The following is a 17,064-nucleotide window of genomic DNA, read 5'->3' on the forward strand; positions in this document are numbered from 1 at the left end:
GAAATTTTCAGAAGAAATTAATCTGCTTCACTAAATCTTTCCTGCATGTGAAGTTATTTTTTTTAAAGCAGGACAACAGAATCGTGCCTTCTGCTTTTTTATTTACAGTGCTTGGAACAATATGCTTTAAGAAATCTTGCAGTTTAATGGAAAAGGATCACAATTAAATGCATATTGAAGTGCTCATCCCAGATCCCACTAATCTGCCACTAGAAAGTGTGCGGCTGGATCCCATCCTCGCCTAGCTCAGGTGGCTGGCCGGGTGCGGGCCCGGGATGGTTAATGACAATCTTCCGAGACCAGAAGGACTTAACATCAATATCCCCCTTCCTGATAATCTATATACTCTGGAGGTGGTGCGCTCTGGCAGGGTTTTGATGATTTTATGATGGCTTGTGTATATTTACAGTGTGTTTAAAATACTCTTTTTTAATTATCATTTGAGTGACAAAGCTTAATCTTTCGATCTTTATCTGCACCTCCTGGTGAGGTGTGTTTGTTAGGTAACTAAAAAGAGGAAATTTAGCAGAGCCAGAGCTTTGTGCCAGTAATAAGACTGAGGAGTCAGCAGATGATGAACCTGCCTTTCTCCTCTTCTCCAGAATAAAGGAGTCGCTTTAGATAGTCTTTTGAAGTGCCCTGGCTTCTTCCAAGCAGCATGCTAGAAACATACAGTAGCATTTTGTAACATGGAATAGGTGTAATATATACAGAAATGAGAACCTTTGAGTTCCACAAAGCAAGTACTATGGAAAAAAACAGCAGAAAATCATTTGAATACATAACCCCATTGAAACTGTGTGTGATTGGTACCTTGCATTTTGTATACACATGATGCATCTGTGTGTTAATGCATGTATGCATCATGTGTGTATACATAGGTTTACATTTTGTACACATAAATTGTCAAATGGAGTTGAGCAGCCTTTATGATTGGACACGGTTATTTTGTTAGATTTTAGAGACTAAATAGGATACAATCATTATCTTAGCCCATCACAGACACACCTTAAGATGCCTTCCTAGTATTATTTCATTCTAAAAGGGATGAAAGGCCAGGGTTATTATTCCTTGCTACAAATGAGTAAAGGTACCAAGGTTAATAATGAATGCTAGGGATTTAGAATTAAATATTGGACCTCTAGCTTTATTTTCCCAAGTGATGAGGCATAGCCACCACCCTTTTTGAGAATTCTGGGTTTTTACAATAATGGGTTAAATTTTTAAGCAAAAGCAGAAGGGGGAAAAAAAGAGAAAATAAAACTTTGGTCAATTGTCCTGACCGATTATTTGACCATATGAGATTAACTGGACCAAGATAGGGAGCACCATTATCATCATACATAAAGGAACTCCAAGCTGTCTAAGACTCCGTTCAAAGAAATCTTAAAAATCACGGATTGATTTGCAGATTTAGTGGGATATGAAAAGCTGCTGTTGTGCCTGAGTAAGATAAGCATTCTATATTAGACTGTACTGGAGAAAGCCCTCACGTGGCCATGTGATTTTATTGACAGCTCAGAACTGAAGACCATAAATTCTGCTATTGGGCAATATACTATCATAAGAAATGGACATCACAAATGTCAGAGCTGCCTCTGGGAGCCCAGGAGTCACAGTGTGGAGTCAAATGAAGCATTAAACCCTAGGCCAAGCCCAGCACCTGCATAGTTAGCTTGCTTTTTTTTTTTTTTAGCTAGTATTGGTGAGCCTTGGTTGCCATTTATAACACATTCATTCCCCTTGAACAATTTTTCTCTGGCATCACCTGTGAACCATACTTAGGGTGAAGTGTTCATCCCTAGCCTCCTCTCCCACCAAGCTACTCCCATCAAAATGATGTTTGTCATATGATTGCTACCCTGAGGTTTACGCAGCAGCAGGATAATGTGGAGTTGATGCCCAGAGTTCACCTAGACAGAAAAGAAAGTATATTGAGTCCCCTCCATCAGGCAGGCAAGGTCATGAGCAGAGAAATCATCAAATGCAGAGAAGAAAGAATGGTGAACTGGAAAAGCAGGTATCAAGGGTGTAGACAGGTGAGGGGTTTCCTCTGGGCAGCTGAGTGAGAAGGAAGAGGCAAGCATGGGCTGGAGGCCGTGGATCAAGAATCTAGATTAGTGAGGGGGTGGAGAAGAGGAAAGACTCAGACCAAAGTTCTGGGCCAACAGGGGCCGGGAACCCAGGCCATGATGTCCCAATCACAAAAAAGCAGAAGTCTAGGTAAGAGATGGGCTCCCAAGAGAGTATCAGTGGGAGCAGTCCATCCAACACCCTGACCACCCCCTTCCATGCAGGCAGTACAGGGCTTGGGTCTATAGATGATATTTAAACAATAATAAAACTGAGAATCGGTCTGCTTTTTATTATCACCATTCACCACGAGTTCTAAACAATGTCAGTGATATAATGATCCTCCGTTAAAAAAATATTTTGTTGGTCTAAGTTCTAAATCAACAGTTTCTAAAGTTACTCCTGAAGTTTACTTCTGTGTTATATACATTTATTTTTCATATAATGCATATACATACTCTATCAATATAGACTTATCTGTTTCAGATTAGAACATTAGTAACAGATCCTGTAATAAACATGGAGTTTATTTCAGAGAATTCTCAGCTTTACAGTCAGCTACTGAACATGAAGACTCAACCACAAGTATTCGGTTCAAGAATGTAAGTCCTTGACCATTTAGAATTGGTGTAGCCAATGCCCAGCCACCACAGGGACCACATACCCCTGCACTGAAACAGGAGATTCAGAATAAACAGTGACAGTGATTCTACTTCCGTCAGTCCATACTGTGTGACACTTGAAGTCGTGTTTTTGTTAATGATTTAAAACAGAGAAACAGGGTACAAACCTTAGTGCAGCGTTTTCACCTGGCAAATGAAGTGTCATTCTCTCCTTAAGATACTTAACTGAATTTTAATAATGTTCTAGTTGAGATTTTATTTAATTCTTTCAAAAGGAAAGAACTAAGCAAAAAATTATATGACCACAATAAAAAGTTATAAATCATTGAAAAATTATATGATTCATAGAAGATACTTTTTCACCTTCTTCCCTTATCTACAATAAAATTATCTTCTATTGTAGACAAGGGAAGAAGGTAAAATAGTGTGTGTTTCAGCTGTCAGAGAGGCGGGGGATGCCGTGGAGCTGGGGCAGTAGTTAGGACTGTCTCGTACATCCGGGGCTTCTGAGGTCGTCCTGGAAATAAGGTAACAGAGGCACAGGATGGCCAGCTGAGAGTGGAGCCTCGTTTCCAGCTTTGTGAACTGGTACCTTCCTACGGTCAGTGCACTGGCCTCCTAGGGAAGGCAGGGCAGAAACTGCAGCAGGAAATACATAAGCATATTTTACTAGAGTTAGGGAACAACAACAACAATGAGAAACAAGACAGAATTATTGTTGATGCCACTAGGGAACAAGCATGTAGATACTGCCTAATGGCTGGGGGGGTGCGGGGAGGGTACAAAGGAGACTGTGTTAGGGCAACACCAAGGCCCTGAACAAAAAATGCATGGCTAACAGGAGCACTGCACAGGCGCTTTCACAGTCTGATGAACTGAGTGGGGCCTGGTAACAGAGATGAAGGAAGCAGGCCGAGCAGAGAGAGGTGGGACCGGCTTCAAACCAGATAGCAGGTACGTCCCGTCTAAAGAAAGCCGCCTGTCCTCAGCCCTGGCCTGTTGCTGTCGTGGGGATGTTGGGCCAGATAAGCAGATCTTTCCATTTGTCAAACAAAGCCAAAACTCTGGAATGGTTGGCGAGATCTCTAGATTTATGCTTTTGGCTTTTTTTCCCTAATAGCTAATTTGCCTTTTTTTTTTTTTTTTTTTTAATGCAACAGCTAATGCCATTTAGGCCAAAATAAATGTCTATGGGCTAAATGTGTCCCCCGAGCCAACATTTTGTCACCTCTGAACCAAACCCTTAGTAGTTCTGGTTGCAACTGTTGTTGGTTAATGATCATAAGAAGAGTTAGGAGCGTTCCTGAATGCCAAACAAGTGATGGAGCACCTATCACAAAAACAGTTCCCACGTGCCAGTCCCCAAGCTCTGGGGACAATACACTACTCCTGGTAACTGTAGTAATTCAGCTGGTTCCTAAGGGCCAGGCAAGGTGCACTCATGAGCTCACTGAACGTACACAGCAGCTCTATTTAATAGCTACCCATGTGCCTGCTTACTGAAAAGGAGACTTAGCAAGGTTTTGTAATTTTCTCGAATTCGTTCATGCAATCAAGGACTCCAACCCAACCCCCTGTTAGACTTGGTTAGACAGGGTCCCCAGCACCGAGGCTAAGCTGCCAGTGTCGGCTACACCAAGAAGCCAAGAGCTGGGTGCCTGGACTGTCCATGTGAAGGAGACCCATCATCTTAAGGGCTTGGCAGCTTTCCCAACGACCCAAAGATGAGCAGACTTGATAGGCAGGCCCTGTTACCAGGTGGGTAACTGTTTCAGCACCAGATTGTGTTGTTGCTGTCGTCCTATTGTGCGGAATGCTCTTGAACAAAACCCATGGGAAAAGACACTGACTTCTGTGCAGTTTGGCCTGAAGCATTTGCGTCACCGTTCTGCTCCTGGAAGAGTATACTTTGACTTATGCGTTGCTTGCTTAATAGACCACAAAAGTCAACATCCCTCGGGAAGAACAGCTAGCGCTTGGAGGCGTCACAGGCTCCAAAAGATCCTGTTAAGGCGGGACATTGTAGGAGACCCACAAGCGGCACAAAGCTCCATGGCTCCTGATGATAGTGTTAATATTTAAGAAAGCTTCCGAAACGGCCTCTGTGCTTCATAACAAAAAAAAATGAGATTTTTTTTCTCTACTTTTTGCTTTTTGGGCCTGGTTGTGCATGAAGATTTTTTTTTTTTTCCACAAGAGAATGTGCTCCTTGTCCCCAGATAGGGCAAGACATCAAGAAAGCCAGCTTACAGAGGGGAGGGGGAAGAGACCACTGCCAGAAGAGAGCACACATTGGAGAAGAGATACAGCAACAGGGAGTGGGGTGCGGTGCCACTCCCTCCCTAAAGAAGGCAATTGTATATAATTCCATAGAGTTTTCTTACTGGATTCTCCTTCTAGTTTCCAGGAACCGTGTGGCAGGTTCTCAATTTTTCTTGTCTTCCATCCCAATCTGGGGCTGGCCTTGTGTGGGTGGCTGGGCCAACCATGCAGGTATTATTGGTTCAGCCGACACAGAAATGAAATCCAATCCGACACCCAATCAGGACACATTCTTGAGTGGTTGCGTGGCCCCAGAGTGCCTGATAGGTCCCTGTTGGCTGCCTGTGGTGCACAGTGTCTGTAAATAAGCATTGGCCAGTGTTCATTCCACGCCAAGCCCTTGTGTCCTAGCCAAAGAGGAATCAGAGTTGGAGCAAAAATAACAAGCACTATAAATCATTAAATGCCCCCAAACACTGTGGCATTGTTTAGAGATTATGGCATGCGTAGGAATGGCAGGAGGCATCTAATCAGAAACTCAAAATGAACAGCCTCGCGGAACAGATGGGCAAAGTCTGTGGACTTTCCTTCCTTCATGAGGGGAGGGGCCATTATTTAAATTTATATACAGTGGAAGCCACTGGAACCCCATTGTGGTGATTAAATTTGGATGATCACAACATCCAGATGCATTGAACAGTGACCTTCTCAAATCATACATGAAAAAGATGCCACATGGCCCTGGCCAAGGACACCATGAGCATTCAATTGGCATTTTTAGTCCTGCTGCCAGGTCAGTGGAGAAACAGCCAGAAAATAGACTGATTGCCACCAGCATCTACCTGCTCCTTCAGATTGGGGGAATTGACTGTTCCACTTTAGTAAAACTCCGTTTGCCTGAGAAATTATTTCAGTCGATTCTTGTACATAAACTATGTACATAAACTAAGAACTTGTACATAAACTGAGAACTATTCAATGTCAAGCAAAGAGACATTGGCTTTCATGAAATTCAGTTTGATTTGTGGAATCAAGGGTGGCATCTCTCCCTCCAAGCTGTTCAACTCCCCAGTAAATCTGTAGAAAGCAGGCCACCAGATGTCTCAGTTTGGATACCAGTTCCACTTGAACCTTGCTCCAAAAGCTAGGAACTCACGAGCAACTTCCTGTGAAAACCAGCATTCCCACCAGTCCCACAGTTTTGGTTTGCTGTTGTTGTTTTGAGAGGTGGAGACAGAGAGAGGGAGAGACAGAGAGAGAGCTAGACAGACTCCCATCAGCTCACTTCTCAAATACCTGCCACAGCCAGGGCTGGGCCAGGGCTAAAGCCAGGAGCTAGAAACTCAATCCAGGTCTCTCATGTGGGTGGCAGGAACCCAGTCACTTCAGCCATCACCACTGCCTTCCAGGAACCGTGTTAACAGGAAGCCAGAGTCAGGGACTGGAACTGATCATTGAACCCAGGCACTCCCAGGTGAGACAGGGGCTTTATATCGTTAAACCCCCGCCCCTTTAAAACTACAGTGTTATGTAAGGGAAGTGACCTCTGTGAATCGCCATACTGAGTGAAACCCAGAGTCCGGCCGTCCAGTCCAGAGTTCTGCCTTTGATTAAAGTATCGGAAGTTCAAGGATATACCCGTAATGTTTCTGCCATTGCTTCCATGCGTGTCACATGTCATTCATGGGTGTTTCCTTGTCATCCCCATTTAGAATTCACATCTTCCTGTTGACCTAGGGAAGAGCCCTTACAGCACTTCTGGACCTGCCGACAGTCTGGAATGCTCACATTGCAGTTAGACTGAGCAGACGTAGGGGCTCTTCAAAAGCCAGTTACTCATGGTTTGCAAATTTTAATTTTAAAACTTTACGACAAGGAGAGATGAATGCTAATTACTCTGCTTTGATCAGCATGTATCAGATACATTTATTGAGACTTCACACTGTACTCGGTAAATGTGTAAAATTATTAAATGCTAACAAAATAATTTCTTAAATATCTGTTTAAAGAGATGGAAATCCTAGCTAGTCTGATTGGGTCACACATTGAGTGCATGTATCAGATTATCACCATGTATCCCATAAATACGTACAAATAAAATAATGTTTTAAGAAACTTTATAAGAAAAGGGAGATCATTCCTTATTCTTTTCATGCAGGGTCAAGGACTCCTTTTCATTGTAACTGACCACAGAAAACTTAGAAAGAAACTTTACGAGCACAGGAAAAAGGCTGCGATCTGGGGGCTTTTCATTAGGTTTGCCTTCTTAACTCTAACCTTGAGCAGAAAACAGAACATGTCGCATACATACACTTTCTCAATTGTAAAAGGTAAATACGCTAAAATGTATTTTTAAAATTGTGATTGTGTTACAGAGGTTTCTATGTACCATAGATTAGATTTTTATTAAGGATTTTATTAAATAACTGGTGTTTCACCAACATCTAATTAAATCCTCTATCTAAATTGAACAGAAAATTATAGGGGAAAAGAAAGCATTTGTAGCCGACTTTATTACAGATAAGGCTGTTATTTGTTCATCTTAAGAATTTGAGATCAAATTTACAAGCAGCATCCTCATCAAATTTCTTCTCTGGGCTGCCGAGCCCTGGCCCCTTGAAAGCAGCCCATTATCTCCCCGTCGCCCCCTTTTTATTGTAGTGTCCCCGTTGTTGGCAACACGCCCGCTGTTTAAGGTTACTTTCATTAATTAACCGAAAGTTAATTTCTTTGCAAGCAAAATCTCTGATCTCATTATGTTGTCTTTAAAGCTGAAAGCTTCAGGTTTTCTGGTCTCCTTTGATGACACAATAAAAAGCATGCTCTTTATCTTAAGGGAAACTGTCTCCAGGGTTTAATTTAATAGTCCTTGAAATAGTTACAGAACAGCCAGGCAGACTACAATAATATGCCAGTTTTAGAAAATGTTGGCTTTGTCATGGTTAAAGAGCCCAGTGACTGATACAGATGTGGGCCACAATGGATCCGTTTCCAAGGAACTTCTGCATTTTACTTCCTTAACTCCCATGTTTTACACAGGCCCCTGCCCCCACTATACAAGCCTCCCACAAGCTCTTGGAATATGTGTATTATTAAAAAAAAATGTACAAGGATTTCAAAAATTTGTACATTATTTTTGTTCCTTTTTTCTGAGAACTTTTTGACGTATACTCATACAGCCCTTTTGAGAACCGAACAAAAACCAATACCAGTCTCCCTTCCAAAGTGTGCCACTGCATAGTCATTTTACCCTTGGGATATCTGGAAGGGTTGGCACTTTGTCTGCCTTGGCCACATTTGGTAAACGTTGTTTTATCATCTGGTGGAGGTGAGGCAACACTGGGTGGTAGGAAGAGTTTGGAGTGGTGTAGCTGGAGCATGGCTGGCTGGGATCTGTGTCCATCGGCACGTTATTTAATCTCTCTGCTCTTCAGTAAGCCTTGACTGATCACATAAAGAGAATTAAAAGAGGTAAAATGAAGTAACTGGTCCATAGTAGGTACTTAACAAACATTGAGTCCCCTTCCCCGGACAGTCCTGTTCCAGCCTTTGCCAACTACATACGGGTTTCCCTAGATGCAGTTCATGCTGGTGTGGGCGGGCTGTGCCACATGCTGGTTGCAGTTCTGAGAGATGGTCAGAATCCACTCAGAACATCTGATGTGGCTTCAGAGTTGGGTTCTGTTTTGCCCATACGTTCTGTAGACGTGGGGACTTGAACATTGTAATGTTTGTCTCTCTGAGTTAGCTTCATGCTCAGTGAGGAAACCTTGTTGCTTTCTGGAGCATTAAATTCAGTGAGTGGAGAGTGGCCAAAATGTCTTTTCAGAGCCAGCAGGTGTAGGTCACACAGAGGGGACAGAACTCTTCAGGTGGCTCAGGTCTCAGGAGCAATCCACATACATGGAGAAGCCATTTATGTCCCACTGAGCGCAAGGATGTCACACACACAGCTGAGATTGACAAAGTCCAGAGGAAGGACTGCAGAGAGGGGGGTAATGGCGTAACTCGACATGCTGCTTCAGGGGCCTGGGAGACTGGGTCTGTGCCATCCACATATGTCCCCTGAACCGATTCCTGGTGAAGGATGCAATTGACTCAGCGCGAGCAGGTCAAAATCACTTAGGCAGAAAATCCCAGGTCTTGGGAAGAAGAGTCATGCGCCTCCTGGGCCCTTGGCAGAAGTCAGAGGTCCAAGGTAATGCATTGGCAGAGATCCTGTCTGCCTTGGTGCCTTGCTTTCCGCTTCCCCATGCTTTCAGGCAGAAATATCGTCAATGCCATCGATCGGTTGATCTGATAATCCAGCGGGCTTCCCGGCGTGTTAAGCTTCCTGCTTTTGGCTGACTGAATGTGGGCAGAGCGTATGCTTCTGTTGGGAACTCTCCGTGGAATTTGCAGCGTCACTGCCTCTACACTGAGCCACTGCTACAGGCATGACGATTCCAATTATTCTTTGGTCTATCACATTTAACCCTTCCCTAGACAGTATCCATTTTTCTCCAGCCTTAGCTTAGATTTGGAAAAACACTTTGTCTTCTGTGTTGGGGCCTCCAGGGTCTCTTGATTTATTAGCATGGTTTACATGGGTGTGTTTAGATTCTTGTTTTTCAGTTTGCCTATCTGCTGTGAGCATACTCCACTGGCCAAGTCTTTCCCAGGTCCTCCACAGCAGAGATCACATTGACTTTTCTCTTTGTCCTACACCAATCTTCACATGTTCCTTCAGCCACACTTCTCATTTTAGAAGTAGATGGCAGCTATATGGGAGGTGTCCAATTTATGATGTGTAGATTTCAAAATAGAGGCTACCCTTTGGCCAGGGCAATGGAGTTTTCCATAAGGAACAAAGACTTGACAAGTAAGCAGAGTGGTAACAAGGAAGCCTTGAAGTTTGTTTATTTAAAGCTTGGTCTGGTGGCAGGTGTTGTGGTGCAGCAGGTTAAGCCTCAGCTTGGGACGCCCACATCCCATAGAGGAATGCCAGTCTGAGTCCTGGCACCTCCATTTCCAGTCTGGCTTAGTGCTGATGCATCTAGGGGGCAGCAGGTGATGGCCCAAGTGTTTGGGGGTTTTGCAACCAATATGGGAGACCCAGATGGAGTTCTGAGTTCCTGGCTTCAGTCTGGCTGGGCCCTAGCTTTTGTAGGCATTTGGGGAGTGAACCAGCACATGGAAGATACCTCTCTCTCTTCCTCCCACTCCCTCCATCTCTCTCTCTCTCTCTCTCTCTCTCTCTCTCTGGCTCTGTCTTTCAAATAGATGAAGGTAAATAAATAAACATTAAAAAAAAAAAAAAAAAAAGCCTGGTCTAGAATAGCTAGAAACTTAAATACTGTTTGACTTCTTTTTCTTTGGTCGTTGGTTATTCACCCCACCATCTCTCCGGCTTCTTCGTTCTCCAAGCCCTTCAGCCTTGTTGGAAGGACATAAAGGCCCCTCGCAAGTCCAGACTGCCACTTGGACAAATCACACCTTCAGCCGTTGGGGTCCTCGGGGCCATTTGTTCTACATCCCAGCTTTCTGTGCTGGATGTCAATTACGTTCTGCACCTCAGTGCAAAGAATGCAAGATGACTACCTTAATCCCCTTTGTAAAATAACAACAACAACAACAACAACAAGGCCTTCAGGCAGAGCACAGTAAGCCTAATTCAGATGTTTTTAAAAGTGGAAAACAAATCATGAATCCCTGAGAAATGAGGTTCATAATGGAAGCCCCAAGAAGCCCTTTAACCTGGGCGAAATCCTATAACACAATTATATACAATTTCACACTTGACTGGGTCTGTTATTTGAGCAAAATAACCATTTTTCTGCTTGTGCTAAATGAACCTCGAGATCCATGTATCCAGCTGCAGCAAAATGTAGCATTGCCCATTCAGTCTGCATATAATCAGGGTACTGGATGGCAAGGGCGTTGTAGGATCAAAAGAGTTAATCATTGGATCGTGCCCACACCATCCACACAATTAAGGGCTAGATTAGCAGAGATGAAAAATTCATTGTGAAAATGCAATGCTGGTCTGAAAAACAAAATGATTTCACTGAGTACTTGTTCCGTTGCCATAATCCTAATGATCAACTCTGTTACACTAATAATGAGAGAAAAACTAATTGCAACAGGACAGGACAAATCTTTTTTAATCTGCGTTGTCATCCCAACTAAGTCCCAACCCATTTGTATTAACCTTTACTGACAGAGTCACATGATGGACATAATTTCTTATAATTTACCAGCCATGGATCTAACCTTTCTTCATCAAATATTCATAAAGGCAGGATTCTCAATGATTTTCTGTCTCTCTTCATATTTACAGCTTGTTGTCTTCTTCCTTTTTACAGTAATTTGGACACAATTGAAGTCAAATGGAATTAAAGTTAAATGCCTTTAGCAGGGAAGGTGCCTAAAAGCAAAGACTTGGGGGAGGGGTCAAAGTGGGGGAAGAGCTTAGATTCCCCAGACCCTTCTCCACATTCCAAAGGAATTCCATGGGCTGCCCTGCCGCAGAAGGGAAAGAAACACAATCAGCCTGACAGTGAAATGCCATGGCCTCCTGCTCAGGCCTGTTGTGTTGGGCACTCTGGAGCTGAGCTGAGCCCCAGAGCCCCAGGCCCTCTTCTGTCTGCAGGGCTTGCTGGGAACATAGGTGGCCTTGGCCAGGCCGTGTTTGAAAACACGTGTGCCCAGAGGGTCCCAAGAAACATGCCAGGGGCTGGAATGGTGGACAAGAAGAGTTAGTTGATACAGTTACTTAGAAAACAAACGTGAATATCTGAAACCATTCCTGAGAGCATTTTTGGAAGAAAAACATCTGTTTCCACTTTGCATCTTTGTTGCTTTGACAGTTTTCTTAACAGGCATGAAGATGGAAGAAAAAAAAAAGAAGTCTTACAAAGCTTAGGTGTTTAAAATAAGTACCGTAACCAGTCCTTTATTTTCATTCTTCTCCATGCAAGGTTTTTGGGATGACAAAAGTCTGGGGACAGAGACAGACAACCCAGAAAACTCCGTTTTTCTACTCCAGTGCTAGAGCAGCAAGGAATTTGGTAGATAAATTATCCCCAAAGATGCAAAGGAATTGTTTTACTTCATTGACTTCAAAGCCTTTTGTTGACCAAACCAAGAATTTACTTCTTGCTGAGTTCCCAGAATTTTGATTGGTAGAAAGGAAATTAGAACTGAAGGCAGTTACAGCCTTTAACCAGTGATTTACACCCCCAAGCCAAGCTATTTGGTTTTATTTACCACTGTTAGTATCATTATCTACTTTTCATTATACAAGTAATGCACAAATACATTTACTTTATGTAAATTAAACTTTATAGAAAAGCATAAAGTCCTCTTTGACTATGACTGCCAATCTCAGACCTTCCTGTCCTTCTACATCATCTTGTGTGTGTTTGCAAACATAGATGTACCCATTGATAAATAAAGATTTGCTTGGTTTGTTTTACATAAATGCTATTATGCAACACCCAGATTGCTTTTTATAAGTCATTGACATCTTGTGTTTGGACACTTTGCCATCTAGAACATGTAAATCTATTTAATTGTTACAAGGAAGTGATATATTATTATGCCTATACGTGTGTATGCATGTGTATTATTTATTACCATTACATACTGTAGTTTAGGATCAGTTCCTCGATGATGGACATTAAAGTTGTTTCCAGTTCTTCAAATTATAAGCAGTTCTGCAATGCACCATTATCTATTTGGAACCATTTGAACTACTTCATATAATTGTCTTAGCAATAGTCTAGCTATTACAAATATAGTTTTGAGAATGTTTATACTAATGCCATCTCATATACTATTTCAATGTTTTCCATAAGCCACACTTCCTTTCTGATGGTAAGGACAAAAACAATGATGAGATCTGTGCCATCCACAGTAACTAGTACTCCACAAATAAATAGACGTTCCAATCATGCCAGTGAGTTCAGTGTTTTCAGTAAAGAGGAGAAAATCATAACCCACCATGAGGAATAGCCGAGTAAAGGTTGTTAGAAACTCAGTATGGCAGACTTTCTTGTAACACAGATTCAGGGCTCTAGACTATGGACAGACTCTGTCCCCTGCACCACCACGGCGTATCGGGCAGCCTCCTGGTAGCATCTGCCCACTTTACATCCAGCTCTCTTTTGGCCGTGTTTGACACCCACGCTATAAAAGGGTATCGCTGATTACATAAAGAACGGTTTGTGGTCATGCCGTGAATACATAGCCTTCCTAGCCAACCCTTGATCTCTTACAAATCCAATAGGACATGGAGGAAATTCTTTAAAGGGACCAGAAAATTTTGCTGGGAGGTTTGAGGGGTAAATCCTGTGAAAAGTTGTTCCCTGGGGATCTGGCATGCAGTTGTTCCTCTGGACTGGAAACAGCGAGGTGCTGACATACCCACCAAATGCCTCTAAGGAGACAGGTACAGTGAGATCTTACACACTCACAGAAGGGGAGAGGGATACTTCCCATCTGAAGGAGTTTAAATGAAAGGCTCTAGACTATTTTAAAAACAGGTCACACAAATTACTTTTAGGGAATAGCTGAAAGTTGGGTCAATAGTATTGTCAAGTAGAGGTTCTGCTTTAGTTAAAACCAGCAGCTGGTTTGAGCATGGCACAGACACGGAAATGATCCTTCCAGACCGTGTGTGATATCCAGTGCTTCATATGCCCTCAGTTCAGATTCGTGTTAGTTCTCATCGTCTTTCGTTCTATGTTGAGCACTCATAACTGCATCTTATAAAAGGAGGAACCAAGAGATACTATGAACAGGCAATGTAACCCAATGGAAAAATAGATAAATTAGATTTTATCAAAATTATATATTTTTTGCATCATAGAACATGCTCAAGAAAGTGAAAAACAACCTGTGGAATGGGAGGAGATACTACGAATTATATATCTGATAATTAATATAATATATTAATATATTATATACTATAATAATATATTCTGATAGCATCTAGAATATTATATTAATTATCTAGAATCTAATATATTAACATTAATATATTTAATATATTAATATTAAGAAATTCAATAAATATATTGAATAATATACTTAATTAGTGTATTGTATTATATTATATTATCATAATATATTCTGATAGCATCCTAAAACGCAAGAACAAAAAGACAAACAAACCAATTACAAATCGGCAGTGGATGTGTTGAGGCATTTCTGCATAGCCAGTGGCGGAGGAAGACATGAGATGCTTGCCATCCTCAGTCATTAGGGAAATGCAAACTGAGAACACAGTGAGAGCCAGCTTCTCACCTACCTACTAGGATGGCTGTAATTTAACAAGAATGGCAACAGAAAATAACAAGCATCTGCAAGGATGTGGAGTAATTCCCTTGTACATCACGATTTGGAATGTGAAATGGTGCCGCACCTGTGGGAAACAGTTCGGTGATTCCTCAAAAAATTCAACATAGAATGACCACATGTCCCAGCAATGCCACCCCTAGATATAAACGCAAAAGAGCTGAAGGCAAAGGATCAAACAGATACTTGCATATGAATGTTCAATGCAGGATGGTTCACAAGAACTTAACGGTGGAAATGACCCACGTGTCTCCCAACAGGTGCATGAATAAACAAAGTGTGTTGTAAGCATGTGATGGAATAGTACTCAGCCATGAACAGGAATGAAATTCTGAAATGCCCTGCAACATAAGTGGATCTTGAAAACACTATGCTAAGTTAAAAAAAGCCAGACACAGAAGAATGGATATTGCATAATCTCACATGTGTGAATGATCAAGAACAGGCTATTCTTGCAGGCAGAAGTAGAAGTTATGAGGAGCTGGGGGAAGGAGAAGAATAGGAAGTTATAGCTGAACAGGGGCAGCCTCTGTTTGGCCGGATGACAAAGTTTCAGAAATCAGCTGTGGTGATGATCACACAACATCACGAATGATACACTTAAAAAACGTGGCATATATTCGTTGTATGTATTGTATTGCAAGAACCTGGACTCCAGTGTCTTGTGCCTTGCTTTCAACAGGCTCCAACACTGGGCCATTCCCTTACAACACATGTTTGGACACAAGCAGGTTGTGCAAGTGAAGTAACCTCGCCTTTAAGCAGAGAGGGTAGGAGATGAGTTCCTTAGAACACAGGCTCTGTCAAGTTTGAAACCTACAAGCACAAGCCATGGCTGTCAAAAAATCACCTTGCTGAAAAATGGGAACACCTCCCTCCCTTGTAGGAGAGAGCTTCAGATTCTTTGCAGTGGAACCTGTGCCTTCATCCTCACCCTGTACCCACGACAGAGAAATAATTCATAGACTCACTCGCTGCCTGCCCACAAGACCTTCCTCCTGGGAAAGAACTTTATAAATCATTTTAAGTTAGCGACCAGAACTCCCCGGCGCTTACATGAGACTAACTGGAAAAGGACATTAACTTGGAACCAATTAAATTGCTTCGAGTCTGTATTTGCTGGCCTCCTGGACGAATCTCTCCCAGAAGGCTACTCACACGGCCACGTCTAGGTGAACCGGAGCTCAAGTTTACCCCGTGTTCTCACCCCCGGGACTGCAGCTCTCTCGTGCATCTCCATGATCTGAGAGATGACTTATAATACTGTCCTCTTTAGAAGCAGTTGCATTTTAAAAGACCTTTCACCAAGCAAGTGTTTAGCCTAGCAATTAAGACACCGGCATGCCATCTTAAGAGTGCCTGCTGATTCCAGCTTCCTGCTAATGCACAGCCGGGGGGGGGGGGGGCAGCAGTGATGAATGGTGGGGTCCCTGACACCCACCCACATGGGAGACCTGGGTGGAATTCCCAGGTCCTGGTGTGAGCCTGGCCCAACCCAAGCCATCGCCAGCATTTGGGGAGTAACTAGCAAATGAGACCTCTCTCTGTCTCAAATAAATAATTCTTAAAATAGACACCTTTGCCTCCTCTCCCCCCCGCCCCCACATTGGAGGAAAATGAGGAATGAAGGACAGGCTTTCTGGCACTTGTCAAAAGCCAGAGCAAGAGCTGCTTTTGCGGGCAGGGCTGGCCCGGTACCTCACCATCAGCACCACACAGGCAGGCTGCTTGCCCAGAGTGCTAGCACACGCTACCTCAGCCCTAGAACCCAGCGAGGGTGCCTGTGGGCACTAGGACCTCTCTGAGCAGATCTCCAGCGAGAGAGTGAAGCAGCAAGCTTGCTCCGTCCTGCGGTGCAGAGCAGCGTGATGGCCCCTCGCAAGGGTGCTCTATGCCAATTCCCGGGCCGTCTCCACCGCAAGCGTGTTCTTTGCAAAAACGGTAAATTCCGACTTAGCAGTGTGTGGAGAAGCCAGGCTCCCTAGCAGGCCCCAGCATGGGGGTGGGAGGTTACAGTGGCTAATCAAGTCCTTGCTATGCTGTCCTGATCCCTTGGCGGGCCCGGTCCCTGTCCTCCTGTAATGCTCTCGGAGGAGCCCAGCTTCCCCGTTCATCGGGCTGTTTGCAGGAGCTGGAGAGGTGACTTGTAGCAGGCCTCTTGTGCCACACCACTCTGTAATGACATTCTGCACAAGCAGAGGTCGTCCTCTGATTCCTTATGACCTCCGGAATTTTGGCACACTTGATCTTCCGCAGGGCCTAACGGAGTCTTGCCTACACAAAACCATGCTGCCCTTCGCCCACCCTACTCCCGACCCCCACGTCTGCCAGGCACGTGGCTGGAACACAGCCTCCTTCTCAGAGCCAGGGGGGCTTTGCGATGAGGAGAGCACCCCACCCCCCACATCATTCCACACTTGAGGATTTCCCAGACACCACTTCTCATCACTGTGGCTGACAGATGAGAAAACACTGCTTGCGTGACCTTCCCAAGGTCACCCTGCAGCAAACACCCGTGCTGGGAGAATGAGGTCACACACACCTCCCTCCCCCCACCCCGACAGCAAAGGGGCTACAGACTCGAGCTTTCAAAGCCCCGAAGTGGGAGACTCGGCACCTGCCAGCGTCCCAGGAGACCGGGCTCATCTCCTGCATGCTGTCTCAGAGATGCCAAGGTGGGGAGGCTGTGGTTGTGATGATGAGTTAATGAAGCCACCCAGTGCACCCAAACTTTGGAGGTCATACTGCAGCTGCTTATGGCCATCTC

At 43.7% G+C, this 17,064-nt stretch overlaps 1 protein-coding gene across 8 annotated transcripts in view; it reads left to right on the forward strand.

The window, feature by feature from the left end:
* FTO (FTO alpha-ketoglutarate dependent dioxygenase) overlaps nt 1–17,064 on the forward strand; it is a 414,324-nt gene that overhangs the window by 377,125 nt on the left and 20,135 nt on the right.

Source organism: Oryctolagus cuniculus, chromosome 18 (assembly GCF_964237555.1).
Source record: "Oryctolagus cuniculus chromosome 18, mOryCun1.1, whole genome shotgun sequence".
Lineage (NCBI taxonomy): Eukaryota > Metazoa > Chordata > Mammalia > Lagomorpha > Leporidae > Oryctolagus > Oryctolagus cuniculus.